Below are 21,483 nucleotides of genomic sequence, written 5' to 3'. Positions count from 1 at the left end.
TCAAATGCATTCTCCGCATCTATTGAGATGATCGTATGATTTTTATTCATTTTATTAATGTGGTGTATCACATTGGTTGACTTGCGGATGTCAAACTATCCCTGCATCCCTGGAATAAATCCCACCTGATCATGGTGTATAATCTTTTTAATGTATTGTTGTATGTGATTTGCTAGTATTTTGTTGAGGATTTTTGAATCGATGTTCATCAGTGATATTGGCCTGTAATTTTCTTTTTTTGTGTTGTCCTTGTCCGGTGTTGGTATCAGGGTAATGTTGGCTCCATAGAATGAGTTAGGGAGCTTCCCCTCCTCTTCAATTTTTTGGAAGAGTTTGAGAAGAATAGGTATTAAGTCTTCTTTGAATGTTTGGTAGAATTCACCAGGGAAGCCGTCTGGTCCTGGACTTTTATTTTGGGGGAGGTTTTTGATTACTGTTTCGATCCCCTTACTGGTGATTTGTCTATTCAAATTCTCTATTTCTTCTTGATTCGGTTTTGGAAAGTTGTATGGTTCTAAGAATTTGTCCATTTCTTCTAGACTATCCAATTTGTTGGCATATAGATCTTCATAGTATTCTCTTATAATCTTTTGTATTTCTGAGATGTCCATTGTAATTTCTTCCCTTTCATTTCTGATTTTACTTATTTGAGCCTTTTCTTTTTTTTTCTTGGTGAGTCTAGCTAAAGGTTTGTCAATTTTGTTTATCTTTTCAAAGAACCAGCTCTTGGTCTTATTAATTTTTTCTATTGATTTTTTGTCTCTATTTCATTTATTTCTGCTCTGATTTTTATTATTTCCCTTCTTCTACTGATTTTGGGCTTGGTTTGTTCTTCTTTTTCCAGTTGCTTTTGGTGTACTGTTAGATTGTTTATTTGAGATTTTGTTTGTTTGTTGAGATAGGCCTGCATTGCTTTAAACTTCTCTCTTTTGCTGCATCCCATAAATGCTAGCATGTTGTATTTTCATTTTCATTTGTCTCCAGGTAATTTTTGATTTCTCGTTTGATTTCTTCATTGACCCAATCATTGTTCAGTAGCATTTTGTTTAATCTCCACATATTTGTGGCTTTTCTGATTTTCTTCCTATAGTTGATTGCTAGTTTCATACGGTTGTGGTCAGAAAAGATACTTGGTATTATTTCAATCTTCTTAAATTTATGGAGACTTGTTTTGTGTCCTAATATGTGATAAATCCTGGAGAATGTTCCACATGCATTTGAAAAGAATGTGTATTCTTCAGTGTTTGGATGGAATGTTCTGTATGTATCTACTAGGTCCATCTGTTCTAGTGTGTCATTTAATGCCAATGTTTCCTTATTGATCTTCTGTTGGATGATCTATCCATTCATGTAAGTGGAGTGTTAAAGTCCCCTACTATTATTGTGTTACTGTCTATTTCTCCTTTTATGTCTATTAATAAATTGCTTTATATATTTAGGTGCTCCTACATTGGGTGCGTAGATATTTACAAGTGTTATATCCTCTTGTTGGATTGTTCCCTTGATCATTATGTAGTGCCCTTCTTTGTCTCTTGATATGGTTTTTGTTTTAAAGTCTATTTTGTCTGATATGAGTACTGCTACCCCAGCTTTCTTTTCATTTCCATTCATATGGAGTATCTTTTTCCATCCTTTCACTTTCAGTTTGTGAGTGTCTTTAGGTCTGAAGTGTGTCTCTTGTATGCAGCATTTATATGGGTCTTGTTTTTTTAACCAATAAGCCACCCTATGCCTTTTAATTGGAACATTTATTCCATTGACATTTAGAGTAGCTGTCGATAAGTCTGTACTTACTTCCATTTTTCAACTTTTTTTTCTCAGTGTTTCAGTAGTTCTCTGTTCCTTTCTTCTTCGCTTGCTCTCTTCCCTTGTGGTTTGATGGCTTTCTTTAGTATTATGTTTGGGTTCCTTTCTCTTAGTTTTTTGTGTATTTATTATAGGTTTCTGGTTTGTGATTACCATGGGGTTCATATACAGTAGCCTACGTATATAGTAATCTATATTAAGTTGATAGTCTCTTTAGTTTGACCTCTATCTGATAGCTCTACTCTTTAACTCCCCTCCTCTGACATTTTATGTTTTTGATATCATATCTAACCTCTTTTTTGTGCATTTGTATCTGTTACCCTCTTATCATGGAAATAGGTAATTTTTCCTATTTGTGGTCTTCTCTTCCCCCTTAAATAAGTCCCTTTAGCATTTCTTGTAGAACTGGTTTCTTGGTGACAAACTCCTTTAATTTTTGCTTGCCTGGGAAACTTTTTATCTCTGCTTCTGTTTTGATTGATAACCTTGCAGGGTAGAGTTTTCTTGGCTCTAGGTTTTTTCCTTTTAGCACTTTCAATATATCATGCCACTCTCTTCTAGCCTGTAAGGTTTCTGCTGAGAAGTCAGCTGATAGCCTTATGGGGTTTCTTTGTATGTAACTTGTTGTCTTTCTCTTCTAGCTTTTAGGATTCTCTCTTTATCTTTAATTCTGGACATTTTAATTATGTTGTGTCTTGGTGTGGGCCTCTTTGGGTTTATCTTGTTTGGTGCTCTCTGTGCTTCCTGTGCCTGGATGTCTATTTCCTTCCTTAGGTTAGGGAAGTTTTCAGCTATTATTTCTTCAAATAGATTCTCTGCCACTTTGTCTCACGCTTCTCCTTCTGGGACACCTATAACACAGATGTTAGTGCACTTGATGTTGTCCCAAGGTCCCTTAGACTGTCCTCACTCTTTTTAATTCTTTTTTCTTTCATCTGTTCAGCTTGTGTGATTTCTTCTAGTCTTTCATCTGTCTCACTGGTCCATTCTTCTGTATCCTCTACTCTGCTTTTGAGGCCCTCTATTGAATTTTTCATTTCCAGTATTGTATTCTTCATTTCTGATTGGCTCTTTTTTATATCTTCCATTTCTTTGTTGATGTTCTCACTGAGTTCATCCATTCTTCTCCCAAGGTCAGTGAGCATCCTTAACACTTTTTGCTTGAACTCTCTGTCAGGTAGGTTGCTCATTTCTGTTTCACTTAGTTCCTTTTCTGAGGTTTTGTCCTGTTCCCTTACTTGGAATGTATTCTTTCGTCTCCTCATTTTGCCTCTTTCCCTGTGCTTGTGTCTAACTATCAGGTAGGTCAGCTACATCTCCTGATCTTGGAGAGGTGACCTCATATAAGTGATGCCTTATGAGGGCCGGCAGTGTGCTTCCCTCTGGTCACCGGTTCCAGGAGTGACCCCTGTGTGGGCTACATGTGTCCTTCTGTTGTGGTGGGGTTGCTCTTCCCGTAGGTGCCTAGGGAGGCTGAGCTGTCCCCCTGTCCAGCTGGTTGTAATGCTCAGCTGCATGTAGTTGTTGTGCGCCCTTCAGTCTCTTTGTTGGATGTGGGGAGCCCCAGCACAGTTGGCTACAAGGTCTAATAGCACATTCCTGTTGCAGTTTTTCTACTAAGTGAGTAGGCCCCCAGCATGGCTTGTTGTTAGGCTCAGGGGCTTACAATTGCTATCAGCCTCCAGCCTTTAGGTCTCTTGTCAGCTCTCTGAGGATTGCAGCTGGGTGGGGCTGGCCTCAGGCACAGGAGTACCCAATTGTTTCAGGCTTTGGAAGGTGGGGCAGATCCCCTTTGTGGCTCTTTGAGAAGCACAAGTCTTCTGCATCTGACAAGCCCCACCACCCACAGGTCCACACACACAGTCAACACAGTCCTGCCCTGTGTGTGCGCCCCGACCTCCTGAAATGGACCCAGTCTCTCCAAGGCAGGAGCCCCACACACTCCACCACTGCCCCACACTCTCCACCCACTCCCTGTGCATGCCCTGCCCCACAGAAGTGGACCCACTCTCCAGGCTGTGGAGAATACAGTCACCAATCTATGCAGGCCTACAAGTTGCCCGAGGGCTTGTTGTTGGGTGGGGCCAGTCCCTCGGGTGGGCTGCCTGCCCTGGATGAGCTGGATTAAATTGGTGCTTTAGTGGGTGAGGCAGACCCTGGGCTAGCAGGCCACAGGAAGAACTCCAATGCTGTCTGCTAGCGTCTGTGTCAGCATACCCAGTCACAACGATGGCCACTGCCAATGTCCCAATCCCTGGAGAGGTCTCACCTCTCACCGAGATGCACTCAGAGCCTATCAGGTGAGTCTCGTTTCAGCAAAGGACTGTACACCTTTCTTTCTGGTGATTTTAGGTTGCTTTCTGAGATGGGTGAATTTGTGCATGGGCCCTTTAAGAGCTAGCTTTAATTTCTTTGTGACTCAGCTTTCTTGGGGGTATTCCCCCTTATTGTTAGTAGCAAGCAAAGTCAGATATTATGCCACTCGCCTCCATTGTGCTGGGTCCAAAAAATGCCTATAGTGGGCACACTCCTCGGCTCAGGACCCCGCTCCTCCAGGGAGGGCTGCGTACCTTTGGGTTGCTCCCGGGCAGCCGTGAAGCACTATGGCTTGTAAAGGTGGCGTTTTTTCTCTCCAGAAGAGAGCTTCTGCCTCTTCCACCTCAGTTAGGATTATTGTTTGTTGCAGGGGTTCCTCTTATCCGGTTTTCAGTTCTCTCTCAGGGGTAATTTTTCCAAAAGTAGTTGTAAATTGGTAGTGTCTGTGGGAGAAGGTGAGTTCAGAGTCAGCCTATGCCACCATCTTGACTTCTCTCTACATACATTTTAAATATTATATGTTACATATATAAAGGAAGGGGCCTTGTATATATTATCAAGGAAGAGTCAGGCCCTCTCTGTCCCCTCTTTCATAAACACCTTAGATTTTCCTTCACAAACCGTGCCATTCGTCAGAGTATGTTTTCTGGGTGGATATTCCACTAACGGTTTCCTGTCTTGCTGCACTTTAAGTCCCACTGGGCATAGATCAGCCCCGTTTGCACAGTTTCCTGAGTGCCTGGTACTGTACCTAAATCAGTAAAGATTTGCTAAGGGAAGGCACAGGTTCCCCCCACACCACCCAGTGTGTGGGATCTGTCTCTGCATACAGTCGGCGCCCAATATACGGCATGGGGGCTACATGGTGACGAAAGCTTGAACACTTTCTTTGCGTCAGGTTCCGAGGTAAGCCCTTTTTTCACGTTACCTCATCTCGTTCTTCCAACAACCCTGATAGGTGTTATTGCTACTCCCATGTTATAGGTGAGGAAATATGGCTCAGAGAGAGGCAGAGCTTATCTGAGGTCACGAACATCCTGCAGGGGGCAGAGCTCTAACCAGGCCTCATCTCACAGACGCCACCAGTGTGCTGAACCTGAGGGGCTCTGTAAGCAAAAGGCCCTGGCTTGGGGTCAGAAGACCTGGGTTTGAGTCTCAGCTGTGCCCTTTGTAAGTATTTTTGGCCCTTGAGCCACCTCTCAACTTCTCCAAGCCTCGTTGTTCTACCTCCATCACAAAGTGTGAGATGCTGCACACAAAAGCCCTTTACTTGCTCAAAGAAGAACAATCTACACATGAAGAGCAGGGTTGCTGCTCCCTCTGGAGCAGCTGCTCTCAGAGTGCTCTAGGCTGCTCCTCTGAACTTGAACTGTCTCCCTACTTTCTGGTAGAATCAAACACTGGAGGCTGCATTAAATGACACACTAGAACAGATGGACCTAGTAGATATATACAGAGCATTCCATCCAAAAACTGAAGAATACACATTCTTTTCAAATGCACATGGAACATTCTCCAGGATTTATCACATATTAGGCCACAAAACAAGTCTCCATAAATTTAAGAAGATTGAAATAATACCAAGCATCTTTTCTGACCACAACAGTATGAAACTGGAAATCAACTATAGGAAGAAAATCAGAAAAGCCACAAATACGTGGAGATTAAACAAAATGCTACTGAACAACGATTGGGTCAACGAAGAAATCAAAGGGGAAATCAAAAAATACCTGGAAACAAATGAAAATGAAAATACGACATGCCAGAATTTAAGGGATACAGAAAAAGCAATTCTAAGAGGGAAGTTTATAGCAATACAGGCCTATCTCAACAAACAAGAAAAATCTCAAATAAACAATCTAAAAATGCACCTAAAGGAACTGGAAAAAGAAGAACAAACAAAGCCCAAAATCAGTAGAAGAAGGGAAGTAATAAAAATCAGAGCAGAAATAAATGAAATAGAGACTAAAAAAATAATAGAAAAAATTAATAAAACCAAGAGCTGGTTCTTTGAAAAGATAAACAAAATTGACAAACCTTTAGCTAGACTCACCAAGAAAAAAAGACAGAAGGCACAAATAAGTAAAATCAGAAATGAAAGAGGAGAGGTTACAACAGACATCTCAGAAATATAAAAGATTATAAGAGAATACTATGAAAAGCTATATGCCAACCAATTCAACAATCTGGAAGAAATGGATAAATTCTTAGAATCATACAACCTTCCAAAACTGGATCAGGAAGAAATAGATAATTTCAATAGACCAATCACCAGTAAGGAGATCGAAACAGTAATCAAAAACCTCCCCAAAAATAAAAGTCCAGGACCAGATGACTTCCCTGGTGATTTCTGCCAAACATTCAAAGAAGACTTAATATCTATCCTTCTCAAACTCTTCCAAAAAATTGAGGAGGGGGGGAAGCTTCCTAACTCATTCTACGAAGCCGACATTACCCTGATACCAAAACCAGACAAGGACAACACAAAAAAAGAAAATTACAGGCCAATATCACTGATGAACATCAATGCAAAAATCCTCAACAAAATACTAGCAAATCGCATGCAACAATACGTTAAAAAGATTATACACCATGATCAGGTGGGATTTATTCCAGGTATGTAGGGAGAGTTCAACATTCGCAGATCAATCAACGTAATACACCACATTAATAAAATGAAGAATAAAAATCACATGATCATCTCAATAGATGCAGAGAAAGCATTTGACAAGATACAGCATCCATTTATGATAAAAACTCTGAATAAAACGGGTATAGAAGGAAAGTACCTCAACATAATAAAGACCATATATGACAAACCCACAGCTAATATCATCCTCAATGGTGAAAGACTGAAAGCTATCCCTCTAAGAACAGGAACCAGACAAGGATGCCCACTGTCACCACTCCTATTTAACATAGTACTGGAAGTTCTAGCCAGAGCAGTCAGGCAAGAAAAAGAAATAAAAGGAATCCAAATTGGAAAGGAAGAAGTGAATCTCTCACTGTTTGCAGATGACATGATTTTATATATAGAAAACCCTAAAGAATCCACCAAAAAACTTTTAGAAGTAATAAACGAACACGGTAAAGTTGCAGGATACAAAATCAACATACAAAAATCAGTTGCATTTCTATACACTAACAACGAAGTAGCAGAAAGAGAAATTAAGAATACAATCCCATCTACAAGTGCAACAAAAAGAATAAAATACCTAGGAATAAGCTTAACCAAAAGGTGAACAATCTGTACACCGAAAACTATAAAACGTTGCTGAAAGAAATTGAAGAAGACACAAAGAAATGGAAAGACAGTCTGTGCTCTTCGACTGGAAGAATTAACATAGTTAAGCTGTCCATACTTCCTAAAGCCATCTATAGATTCAATGCAATCCCTATCAAACTTCCAACAACATTTTTCACGGAAATAGAACAAAGAACCCTAGAATTTATATGGAATAACAAAAGACCCCAAATAGCTAAAGGAATCCTGAGAAAAAAGAACCAAGCTGGAGGTATCACACTCCCTGATTTCAAAATCTACTACAAAGCCATAGTAACCAAAACAGCATGGTACTGGCACAAAAACAGACACACAGATCAATGGAATAGAATCAAGACCCCAGAAATAAACCCACACGTCTATGGACAGCTAATCTTCGACAAAAGAGCCAAGAACATACAATGGAGAAAAGAAAGTCTCTTCAGCAAATGGTGTTGGGAAAACTGGACAGCCATATGCAAAAAAATGAAAGTAGACCCTTACCTTACGCCATACACAAAAATTAACTCCAAATGGATCAAAGACTTGAATGTAAGACCTGAAACTATGAAACTTCTAGAAGATAACATAGGCAGTACGCTCTTCGACATTGGTCTTAGCAACATATTTTCAAGCACCATGTCTGACCAGGCAAGAGAAACAATAGAAAAAATAAACAAATGGGACTACATCAAACTAAAAAGCTTCTGCACAGCAAAGGAAACCATCAACAAAACGAAAAGACAGCCTAACAATTGGGAGAAGATATTTGCAAACCATACTTCTGATAAGGGCTTAATCTCCAAAATATATAATGAACTCATGCATCTCAACAACAAAAAAACCAACAACCTAATTTAAAAATGGGCAAAAGACCTGAACAGACATTTCTCCAAAGAAGATATACAGACAGCAAACAGACACATGAAAAGATGTTCAAAATCATTAACTATCAGGGAAATGTAAATCAAAACTACAATGAGATATTACCTCACGCCCATCAGAATGGCTACAATTAACAAGACAGGAAACAACAAGTGTTGGAGAGGATGTGGAGAGAAGGGAACTCTCATACACTGTTGGTGGGAGTGCAAACTAGTGCAGCCACTATGGAAAACAGTATGGAGATTCCTCAAAAAATTAAGGATAGCACTACCATATGATCCAGCTGTTCCACTGCTGGGTATTTATCCAAAGAACACGAAAACACCAATGCGTAAAGATACATGCACCCCTGTGTTCATTGCAGCATTATTCACAATAGCCAAGACTTGGAAGCAACCTAAGTGCCCATCAAGGGACAAAAGGATAAAGAAAATGTGGTATATATACACGATGGACTACTACTCAGCCATAAGAAACGATGAAATCCAGCCATTTGTGACAACATGGATGGACATTGAGGGTATCATGCAAAGTGAAATAAGTCAGAGGGAGAAGATCAGATACTGTATGATTTCCCTCATTAAGCAGTAGATAATAACCACAACAAACAAACACATAGAGACAGAGATTGGATTGGTGGTTACCAGAGGGGAAGGGGGGAGGGAGGAGGGCAAAAGGGATAATTCGGCACACATGTGTGGTGATGGGTTGTAGTTAGTATTCGGGTGGTGAACATGATGTAATTTATGCAGAAATAGAAGTATAATGATGTACACCTGAAATTTATACAATGTTATAAACCAACATTACTGCAATAAACAAAAAATTTTTAAAAATAAATAAATCTGTCAATCTAAAAAAAAAAAAAACACTGGAGGCTGCAGCTGAATGGGGGTGCGAAGGTATTTTGTTTGACTCACAGAGTGCTTAAAACATTGTTTTTCATTTTTTGTGTAAGCATTAAGGGGTTTCATCTAAGGGTCCAGATTTTTACTTTCTCTTGAAAAATTGGAAGCTCCTGCAATGTTGGTCCCACAGTTTCGTGCAGCATTGACTGGTGTCAATTTGTTGGAGCTGAGAGGTCACCGTGCTCTCCAGTTTGCCACTGTCCCCACTGGAGGCTGGGAATCAGGTGTCACTTATCATGGTGCCTGTGTCTTGTTGTTCTGACAGTGAGGACACATTTTTCTGCATCAGTATCTGTAGCAGAACTGGGAAAACCAAGCCTGGACCTCCAGGATAGCACAGTATGAGACAATATGAGTGAGTATGATTCTTGGGGGAAGTGAAGAATGATTGTACAGGCTTAATATGCTAAGTGTGTGTGTTTCAAAACAATACAGCCTAGACAAGATTCAGCAAAAATGCAATCCCCTGCCCCAGATCCACTCTGTTAAGCTGCCTCTCTGGCTCTCATGAGATTTTGTATTTCACATGCCTGCTTTGGTTAAACAAGAAGTTTTCTGGCCAAAGGTATGCAGTGAGTATACAATACTAAGCCACTGCCTCATCCCTCCCAATTGACCTATGTCTTCAAGACCCTGCCCAGTGACTACTAGTGCTGGGTCCCCAAGACCCTGAAGAGCATGTTGACAGAAAGCCTCAGACCAATGAACCAGGCTCAAGGTGTCCTGTACCCTCCAGTTTCTAAGCTACCCAAGAATCCCAAGAGAAACCTTGTGATGACAATTCCTAATAGGTAATAATTCGGCCAGACTCCTGCATTACACTTACCAGTTTGCAACGCACTCGCATTCATTCAACATTTATTCAGTAGATATATGTCGAGGGTCTCTTATAGACCAGGCACTGGTAGGCACTGTAGGTGTGGTGTTATACCAGGTAGTCAAAACCCCAGCCTTAGGAAGCTTCCAGTCTGGCAAGGAAACATTTTTAGAGCTAACGTTTCTATAGCACTTTACCAGGAACCAGTTGCTGTTCTAGGTGCTCTCCACAGTGACTCACTCACTCTTCACGGTAATTCTATGAGCTACGTACTGCTGTTATCCCCGTTTCACAGATGAGGAAGCTGAGGCTACAGAGGTTAAGTATCCCACTCAAGGCTAGTGGTGGAGATAGCTGTCTGACTCAGAGCAGTATGCTGTGGGAGGTAGGCTTTTGTGACCACAGATTGGAAAGCTGAGATCCTCACCAGTGGAGATTCCCAAGGCCAAGACCAAAGGCTGATCACACCGCCCCCGGCCCTGGGCCCTTCTGCCTCTGCATTCCAAAACTCAGAGACACCTATTCATAGGGAAAGAAATCACCACACTGGTTGCTCTGGTCTGAGAATGCCAGGGCTGTGCTAGCAGGATTTGTAGGTCCCAAGGCAATTTGCGTCTCCTGTTGGAAGTTTTCCTCATCAAAGCAATGGAAATCAATGCAGTAAATACAGTTATAATGAACTGGCCTGCTCACACTCGCTGCCTCCTCTAAGGAAGAGGAATCAGGAGAGACACATATTGGTTCCAGCTCCATCACATCTTTCTCCTTCACCTCGTCCTCCCACTGGGAATCCTCCTTGCTCCTATCAACAGCATTTGAGACATTTGTGGTGGGCGTTTATTGGATGCTCTTTGACACTGTGTCTGTGAGAATTCAGTGCAGCTAAGATTTAAGAACCAGAAAGAGTTTATCTTTTTCCAAGCGTCTGTCATAGCTGCCCTGACTTCTAGAGGTAGGTTCACGTTCCTCCAGGCCAGAAGGGACTTAGAGAACATCAGGTGACCATCTCATTTCACACATGTGCAAACCGAGGCACAGAGAGGTGAGGACCGCACAGCACAGGCTCAGCCCACCTCTCCAGCATTGGAGCATCCTACCTCCCTAGACAGATACACAAGAATCTCTTCCACAGAAAGGCATTGATGCCTGGGAGAAACACAACACTGCCCTTAGCTTTGGTGTCAGACTGCCTGAGTTTGAATGCCTGACCCACCATTTCCTAGCTGTGCAAGACCTTGAGAAAGTTGATTAACCTCTCAGTGACTCAGTCTTCTCATGTGTGAAATGAGGATGATCATAAAAGTATCTGCTCCCCTGAGTTGTTGAAAGTTTTAATGATACAGGAAAAACAATTAGAATATACAAACAGGAAGTGCTCAATAAATGTTAGTGATGGGCATTTTCTTGAAAGATAGTATCCTTGGGGTTCAAAGCTGCTGCTCGAGGAGCTTAGCTTCCCCTGGCTTAGAACTTTGGGGCAGGACATGAACTCATGTCGCACTGAGAACCAGCCTGTCTAAGAAATGGCCTCTCTTTGTTTCACAGCCGTCAGTCCTGTTCCCTGGATAAATGGTAAGATTGAAAGTTCTCGAAGGTGAAGACAGCTCTAGAAATCTTTGTGTTGCCTAACACAGTGCTGAGCACAAATGGTGTGCCTTAATCCTGGGTCTTTAGGCCAGGACCATCTGCTTATATCCTGTGTCTGCCAGTTCATGAAAACCAGCCTTCCTGCTAGGTGGGGTCTAAGGAATTGATCTAGTGGAGTCTCACCAGTTTTTGCCCTTGGATCTCAAGTTTGGGTCTTGACTCTGTCTACCACTTAAACCTCTGCCTCTGGACTGCCCAAATTTGGTGTTCTTTCCAAGTTTTCTTTCATGCTTTCTCACTGAACACAACCTCTTCCCCATACATTTCCAGATCTTTCCATCCCAAGTGTATATCATTGACTCAGGGGAGAACTGCTGGTTCCAGGTCTCAACCCCAGGGAATCTCACCTAACCCTACCCTCCAACACACACACACACACACACACACACACACACACACACACTCCAACCCCCTCAACTGCTACCAAGCCAGGAGTAGACATTAGTAGTTGCCATTTCCATCCATTCTCTCCCTCTCTGTCCTTGCCTAATTTCTAAGAACTGAGAATGCTTATATTCACTTTCCCAACCTTTCTGTGAGTAGCAGTAACTGTGTGACCCAATCCTGGTCACATAGGGTAGAAGGTTGGCCCCCTGGATGATTTTCCCTCTTAATAGAATGGAGGAATCTATGAGGAGAATCCCCCATCCTTCCTGCCTTGGGTGTTCTTATGGGAGGCCCTGATGCTTGGACCTGTGGCTGCCATCTTACAACATGAGGAAAAGGCCACGAAAATTGCAAAGATACTGACCAGAGAACTATCAATACTGAACTGATAAATGAACCAATCTAGAGCCACCAGCCCCTGGATTTATTATTATAAGAAACAATTAAGTTTCCAAATTTCTTAAGCCAATTTTAGTCAAGAGTTCTGTTATTTGTTGATAAAGGCATTCCAAAGCTTTATCAGGTAAGCATCAGTCTGCCTACCACAAACTCCATCAAGGTGTGGTGGATTGAACTTTGCAGATAGATTGAATAAAAAATTCTCAAACGTGATCTAATAGGAGTCTATGCAGAAAATTCAAGAATCCCAGAATGTGGGAGGAAATTTAATTCCATAGACCAATGGAATAGAAATAAACTCTTATATTTATAGTCAGTTGATTTTCAGCAAAGGTGCTGAGACAATTCAATGGGGAAATAATAATCTTTTTACCAAATGATGCTGGGAAAACTGTATATCCGCATGCAAAATATGAATTTGGAACCCCACCTCACACCATATACAAAAATTAGCTCAAATGTATGAAAGACCTAAATGGAAGAGCTAAAATTACTGAACTTTTAGATGAAAACATAGTCATAAATTTTCATGATATTGGATTAGGCAATGTTTTCTTGGATATGGCACCGAAGGCAATAAAAGAAAAAATATGTAAATTGGACATCATAAAAATTAAAAACTTTTGTACTTCAAGGGACACCATCAAGAAAATGAAAAGATAACCCAAAGAATGGGAGAAAATTTTTGCAAATCTTATATCTGATAAGGGATTTGTATCCAGAATGTACAAAGAACTCTTACAACTCAATAATAAAAAAGACAAAGAACCCAATAAAAACTTGGGCAAAGGATCTGAATGGACATTTCTTCAAAAAAAGGTATACAAATGGACAATAAGTTCATTAAAAGGTGCCCAACATCATTAATCATCAGGCAAATATAAATCAAAACCACAGTTAGATGCCACTTTACACCCACTAGAATTGCTATAATCAAAAAGACAAACAATAACAAGTGTTGGAGAAGATGTAGAGAAATTGGAAAACTTATAAAGTGCTGGTGGAAATATTAAATTATGCAGCAACTTTGGAAAACAGTCTTGTAGTTCCTCAAAAGGTTAAACATGGAATTACCTACTCAGGAGAAATTAAAACATACCAATACAAAAACTCGTACATGAATGTTCATAACAGCATTATCCTTAACAGCCAAAAAGTGGAAACAACCCAAATATCCATCAACTGATGAACTGATAAATAAAATATGGTATATCCTCACTATGAAAAATTATTCAGCAATAATAGGGAAGGAAGTACTGATATGTGCTACAACATGGCATGGATAAACCTTGAAAAGAACACATAAAAAGAACACATATTGGGGCTGGCCCTGTGGCATAGTGGTTGAGTTCAGAGCACTCTGCTTTGGTGGCCTGGGTTTGCAGGTTCAGATCCCAGCCATGGACCTACACCACTCATCAGCCATGCTGTGGTGGTGACCGACATACAAAATAGAGGAAGATTGGCACAGATGTTAGCTCAGGGCAAATCTTCATCAGCAATAAAAAAGACACATATTGTATAATTCCATTTATATGAAACGTCCAGAATAAACAAATCTATAGAAACAGAAAGCAGATTCATATTGCTAGGGCTAGGGAAAGGGATGGTTTGGTGGAAGAGGGATGACTGCTAAAGGGTAGGAGGCTTCTTTTTGGGGCAATGAAAATGTTATAAAATTGATTATGGAAATGGTTGCGCAACTCTGTGAATATATTTTGAAACTATTGAATTGTACACTTTAAACGATGAATTTTATGGTATGTCAATTATATCTCAAAGAAAGCTGTTTAAAAAAAAATCATCCAAGTCCAACACAAAGTCCTGAGCAAGCTCTTCCCTGATGGGGTTCCCAGGAACAAGAGCCAGTCAGGAGTTGAGGAACTATCAAATCTAACAAGTAGAGAGAGAATAAGAACTGGATCCAAAAAGGGAGATCTACAAGCACATCAAGACGAGTATGCAGGATCAGAAGGCAGCGTTGGAGGGATTCCCTAAGACAAAGATGACAAAGACTCTAACCCGCTCTGCTCCAGCACCCCTGGAAAACATTGCCACTCATCACAGTATTCTGCTCTGCAGAACCCAGAGAAACACTACAATACTACTCAGCCAGGCCTTTAGGCAGCCCCTACCAGCCCATAGGAACTGGCACGTGGGATGAACTATGTTTGCCGTTCCTGACGTAGGACAGTGGTACCAAGAGGGAATTTTGTAAAATGTTTGAAGCCACATTCATGGGCAGAGAGGAAACCACTGGGTATTGGAATAGTCTATTCCAGCCCCTGAGATGATGCTAGAATTCCTCTAAAACTAGGATGTCCCTACCAGGATATCTCACTATCGCCTGAAGTAGCTCCTTCCATCTTTGAGCATTGAGTCTATTAGAAAGATGATATTGACTTGAAAGGTCTCTCACCAAAGCTTCCTCCTCCATCCTCATCCTATTCTGATTGAACCCCTTGGAATCACATGAATTTATTCATTCAACAAGTATCTATAGCATATCTGTACCTATCTGTATCTTTATCTATCACGTGCCAGGGACCGGGCCCTGAGAGGGCCGATGGGAGAAGAGGAGGATATGCCATTTATATTTTAGCATGAATTGATTCAGTTGGTTGTTTTTCCTCCAATAGTGGGCTGATATCACCTTCTTGGGGTGGTTTCCATGGTGGAAGTATACGGCATGAATGCATGGGGTGTCTGGAGGAGCATCAAGAGTTAGGGGCATTTAAGTCATATAAAGCCTTAAATATCAATAACAAAATTGAAAGCACCATAGGGGCCAGCCCCATGGCCTAGTGGTTAAGTTCAGCACGCTTGACTTCGGCAGCCCGAGTTCCATTCCTGGGCGCAGAACCACATCACTCGTCGGCGGCCATGCTGTGGCAGCGACCCATGTACAAAATAGAGGAAATTGGCACAGATGTTAGCTCAGGGCGAATCTTCCTCAAGCAAAGAAATAAATAAATTGAAAGCACCATAGACTCTCGAGCAAAGAGCACAAGAGTAAGATTCTTGGAATAAATAGGAATGGACAATAAACAAAGGGGAAAAGCTCTGTCTCATAAGCAATCAAAGAAATGTAAAACAAAACAATGAAATTTTGTTTTTAATCCATAATATTAAGAATTAGTTTAAAATATAATAGTCAATGCTGGCAAGAGCATGATAAGATAGAAACAAATATACACTTCTTGTTGGAATGAAAACCGGTACATCTGTGGAATGCAGTTGAACAATACACTCTTACATCCAGTCTTTCCACTCTCATGCTTAGAACACAGAGATTCAGACAGGTATTTACAAAGATGTTCATCAAAGGTGTTTATGTACAAGCCAAAAATGGAAACAACTTCAAGGTCCTGCAAGAGAGGAATGATTACATAAATTATAATACGACCACACTCTAGACTAGATTTTGAAATATTTGAATGGCATGGGAAAATGTTCACATGTAATGTTACACTTAAAAGTCAGGGTCGAACATCAAGATGTAGTTAGTTTCTAAAAATATAAAGTCCTCACCAACCCGTAGAAATATGAGTGGAAAGAAATACAGTCCATGCATCGCTTAACAACAGGGATATGTTCTGAAAAACGCATTGGCAGGCAATTTTGTCGTTGTGCAAACATCATAGAGTATACTTACACAAACCTAGATGGTGTAGCCTACTACATACCCAGGCTATATGGTTCTAATCTTACAGGACCACTGTCATATATGTGGCCCATCATTGGCCAAAATGTCCTTATGCAGCACATGACTGTACCATAAAGCAGACAGTGGAGTGGTCAGTAATGTATATTTCCTTCTTTAGTCTTTTCTAGATTTTCCAAATTTCCTCAAATGATCATAAGTTGTATTTTTTTCTTTTTTGGAGGAAAAAAAGAAGCTATATTATTATTTCTAAACAGAAAAGAAGAAAGCAGTCAAAGATCTTAAGTCACCCCGGCCCTTTCTATTACCAGCTGAGTCTTCAGAGGCCTTTTTCATGAAGAAGGACGATTGTACCTAAACTGCTTCACAGACTTGCTGTGAAGATAAAATAAGAAAATGTATGTAACGTGCTTTGTAAACTGTAAAGCACTGTACAAATGTTAGCTCTTGTTAACATTATAACACAAAATTAACTCCAACAATCTAAGAAGAAAAAAGATATCCATAACAAGATACCTCAGGCTTTGACATAAGAACTAGGAAAATACAAGAATGAGCTAAGAATAGAAAGAAGAGAAAAGGTCACAGGAATCCTGAAGAGCGTTCACTAGCATCTCTCAGGAAGCCGAAGGGAAATGTTTAACAAGAAGCCAAAAAAAAAAAAACCTCACAAGACAACCAAAGGTTAATAGCACTGATGGGCTAACAGGCCACATAAGATATTCTGTCTTAGTTTTAAAAAATCTGAAAACTGAGAAATATTCAAATGGGATTGAAGGAGTTCACTCATTGTGACAGGCAGATGGAAATCTGAATTAACTTGGGTCAAAATGTATTGGAAAAGCATCATGCAGGATCTGATTTGACTCCAAAAGCAAACATAAGCACTTCAAGGGAGAAAATGTGAGTAAGAGAGGGTCCTTAATTATCATAGCACCAGAGATGGACTCAGAAATGACAAGGACCCAGCAAAAGGACTCGAATTCTTCGTCTTGCAAAGGAAGAAGCTTGTGGCCTGCCAATTCTGGCCATTCCCTCCTGTTTGAAACTCTCATGTTTTAGCTTCTAAGACCCTCACCTGTCCTGATGCCTGCAGCTCCTTCTCCAACTTCCCTTCCTCTTGCTGACCCCCACACAGCACATGCTGCAAGGGTCCTTTGTCTCTCCCTGCTCTCTCCAAGTCCCACTTTCTCCTTGTCTCCAGCTGGTACCTACAAACTTTCTTCTCCGCAGGGATCCTTACCTCAATCCGCATGCCTGCCGTCTCTTCCACTGCCCGTTGGACACACCCCCTTAGAAGCCCTGCGGCCAATCACACTTAGCTTACCTAAAGCCAAATGCATCTTCTTAAAAACCAAACAGACAAGCAAAAACTGGTTCAATAAATCCTCATCTGCTATTCCTGATTATAGCTCTGCTAGAATCAGGCTTCCTCTTGTACTTCTTCCTCTCTTCCAAAACCAAACTTATCACATCCCAAATCCTATTGACTGACACATCCTTTCATATTTTTATTATATCAGGCCTTCCCCTGCACCCACTCAGTCCAGATCTTTATAGGCTACTGCAGCAGCCTCCTGATTGGTCTGCTCATCACTGTGTCTTCTCTCCCCAATCCTTCTAAATGCCACTGTCAAAGACAGCTTCCCAAGACGACACCTTCTCCTGACTTGGATTCTCCCAACCAAATGACTACCACGTGCCTATTAGATAAAAAACAAGTGCTTTGCCTAGCATTCAAAGCTTTTGAGCCCTAGCTAAGGGCTAGATGAATGGCTTGGCCAAGTCCAGTCAAAGGGCTGGGCCAAGATGGCCGCCAAGATTAGGTTTCAAACATGAAGCCTAGGGTTACCAGTTGTTAAGAGCTGATTGAGTGTAGGCAGTGTTGTTAACGGTCAAAAAAAAGGTCAAGTCTGGGGAGGGAATGTAATTGCCAACATCTGAGCACAAAGGACAACACCCCAAAGTGGACAGGGCAACAGAATCATTCTAGAGATGGGGAGAAGTACAAAGATGAGAAGCAAGAGAGTGGGCTCCAGAAACAACAACCAGGTGGGAAGAAGCTGGAGTTGGAGCCAAAGAGGCCCTTCAGCATGAGCAGGTCAGAAGTGTGCTTGCTCAGAGCCGTGAGGCTGATGTTGGGCAACATGACGCATCTAAAGCCAACTTTGCTGGGCACTTGCTCCCCACACACTGCTTACTCCTCTCCACATGTAAGGCAAGCTGCAGCTCTGACAAAGACAAGAGTGCAGCTTCTGGAAAATTCACCAAAACTAGTCCCTTGAATACGTTTCTCCACTGCTTGAGCCATGCTCACTGCCCTTCAAGACAGCTATGTATCCCCATCTCTGGTCCTTTCCGTCATTTCCCCAGCCTAGAATGTCCTTGACTCAACAATGTCTAATTCTCATCCAACCCTCCTGGCACAACTCAAGTCCCACATCTCCCCCAGTTCATGAGGAATTTTCTTCCTTCTGAATTCCATGTAAGAAAGAAACCAGGGGAATAAAGGATTTGCTGGGTCTGAATCTGTGCTACACCTTTGGCATTGAAACTGCCTCAGGTTGTCTGTGACATTTACATGTTTATGGCTTCCCGTCTGAGGCAGATGCTGTTGGCTGGCTAACCAAACAGCCATTCCCAACTCTGCCTACCGCCGCCAAAGAGACTGGAAAGCCTGAACACTCAGGTTCCCAGCCTCTTGTACTTCTAGGGTGGCCATGTGACACAGTTGTAGCCAATGATAGATGAGCTCAAGTCTTGCCTGCTGGGGTTGGTGGTGGGGTGCTTCTGAAAAGCACTTTTCCCAATAAAAGAGACAGAGACAGTTGAAGTCCTACACTTCCTTTTTGTTCCTGCCTCAAACATGGGCATGTTGCTTGGGCCTGAAGCAGTCATTTTGTGACCATGAGAAGGATGACCAAGCACGAGGATGAGAAGCTAGTTGCTAAAAATGGACCCTCAGGGCCTGGTCCCCAAGGACATTGTTGAGCAGCTAAACCAACATCAGCATTCACCCACCTCCAGACTACTTATTATAAAAAAATTAAGTCATTTGTTTAATTCACTTTTAGTTAATTTTTATGTTACTTGCAGCTGAAAGCATTCCTAACTCAATCATCTTCCTTACCAGACTGAGCTATTTGATGGCAGGGACCACATCTTCTGCCTCTTGGCTTCCCCCAGCATCTAATATAGGACCTAGCCTATAACCAATCTTAGTAACCAACTGCTAACAGATGGGAAGGGACAGGAGGAAGTTTTCTACCCTTCAAAGTGTGGTTAAAGCAAACAAGACACAGGTATTAGATGAAATAGTAGTAAACAAACAAGATGTTCTAGACTTAATTGAAAAAATAGATGTAAATTAGTCCTGCCAACCAGATGGCATCCACCCAAGAGCTCTGAAGGGTGTACTTGCAGAAATCTTGGCCAAAATGTACAACCTTAGATCCCAGAAGCCTGGATTAAGGTCAAAGTCCCTCCCACCTACAAAACCGCCTGCAGAGGAGCCTGGGAACCAGAGAGCAATGGATCTGACTTCTGTTCCTAACATGTTGATAGAATCTGTAAGAGAGATCACAGGACACCTGAAGCACATGAACTTGGTGGAAAGCTGGCATGGCTCTTCTGAAAGGAGACTCAGAGAAAGTTAATCTGTAAATTCTCTTTTAAAGAGGACCAAATAGAGAGACGTGATGGGAGGGAGACAGAGGGGACCAGCGGACAGGACATATTTAGAATTTTCAAAAATCTGTAGTGTCGTTTTAAAACACAGACTCATAAATATTCATCTGCTCTGGGGTGGATGAGGCTGTGACCTCAAAACTGGAAATAGAGAGTAGGGTTACATAAGCACATGTCTTAATAGCGACTTGCTAATGGTGGGCTCCCTGGGAATCGCACTGAGACCAATAGGAAGTGAACAGTTTGGGAACTCTCTGGAAGAGGGAGTATTCACAGCAGCAATTCTTCATCTATATACGACCCCAGCACAAAGCTCAGAAAGTGGGGATAGGGTTGCCAGATAACATGCAGGACTACTAGTTATATGTGAATTTCAGAGAGACAATAAATAATTATGTAATATAAGTATAGCCCAAATATAGGTATGCCCTACGCAATCGTTAGGACACACTTATACTATCCAGTTATTCTCTGGTTCTCTGAAATGCAACTGTTACTGGGCATTCTGGTTTTTGGATTTTTTGTATTTTTTGTTTGTTTGTTTTTTGTGTTTTTTGTTTTTTTGTTTTGTTTTGTTTTTTGCTAAATCTGGTAACCCCAGACAGGGAGAAATGGAAAAAAAAAGAAGGAGGATTGGCAATGGACGTTGGCTCAGAGCCAGTCTTCCTCAGCAAAAAGAGGAGGATTAGCATGGATGTTAGCTCAGGGCTGATCTTCCTCACAAAAAAAAAATGGGGCGTTTTCCCATCTGTTGCTCTATTTCTTTCTTCTTTTTTTAATAATTTTATTTATTTATTTTTCCCCCAAAGCCCCAGTAGATAGCTGTATGTCATAGTTGCACATCCTTCTAGTTGCAGTATGTGGGACGCGGCCTCAGCATGGCCGGAGAAGCGGTGCTTTGGTGCGCGCCCGAGATCCAAACCTGGGCCACCAGTGGCGGAGCGCGCGCACTTAACCGCTAAGCCACGGGGCCGGCCCAATAAAACTGTTTAAAAAAAAAAAAAAGAAAGAAAGACACAAGCAGTATAGTCTAGGGGTTAAGAGCATAGACTCTAGAACCAGGCTGTCTATGTTCAAACCATTGCTCTGACATTTACCAGCTGGGTATTTTGAAGCAGTTGCTTAACCATTCTGTGCCTCAGTTTTCTCATCTGCAAACTAGCATTATAAGTACCCACTTTGTAGGTTGCTGAGGATTAAATGGATTGACACACGTAAGGTGCCTAGAACAGTGCCTGGCACGTGTGAATGTCAGTTATCATCACGTGCAGAGTGAGCCAGAACGGGTCTGCACACTGGCGTTCACCTCCATCTAGCGGTTTCCCAAAGGCCAGGCTGGCCAGACGGCTAGATTGGCCACTTCTCTGTCAGTCAGTGCCCTGTTGGACAGCCACATAGCACACCTGAGGGCTGATCGGCTGGGGGATGCAGGAACGTGGAGTGGGCTCTCTTGGGGGCAACCATCCTCCCCACAAGTCACGCTTCCTGGTCCCCAGCTCCCCTCGCTCTGCCCCTGCCAGAAGCGGCAAGAGTCTTCCTTTCCAACATCTACAGTCAACTCCACATCCACAAGCCCAGCGGCCCACAGCCTGGTGTCAAATCACGGAAGGCTCCAGGGCCAGCAGCCTCTGCGATGTGCTCTGCTGGGGCTGCATGGTGAGCACTGGCTGCCCGGCCTCCCACGGTGTGGACCATAGCCTGACCT

Source organism: Diceros bicornis, chromosome 14 (genome assembly GCF_020826845.1).
Source record: "Diceros bicornis minor isolate mBicDic1 chromosome 14, mDicBic1.mat.cur, whole genome shotgun sequence".
Classification (NCBI taxonomy): domain Eukaryota; kingdom Metazoa; phylum Chordata; class Mammalia; order Perissodactyla; family Rhinocerotidae; genus Diceros; species Diceros bicornis.
The sequence above is the reverse complement of the archived record's forward strand: the minus strand, read 5'-3'. Positions refer to the sequence as shown.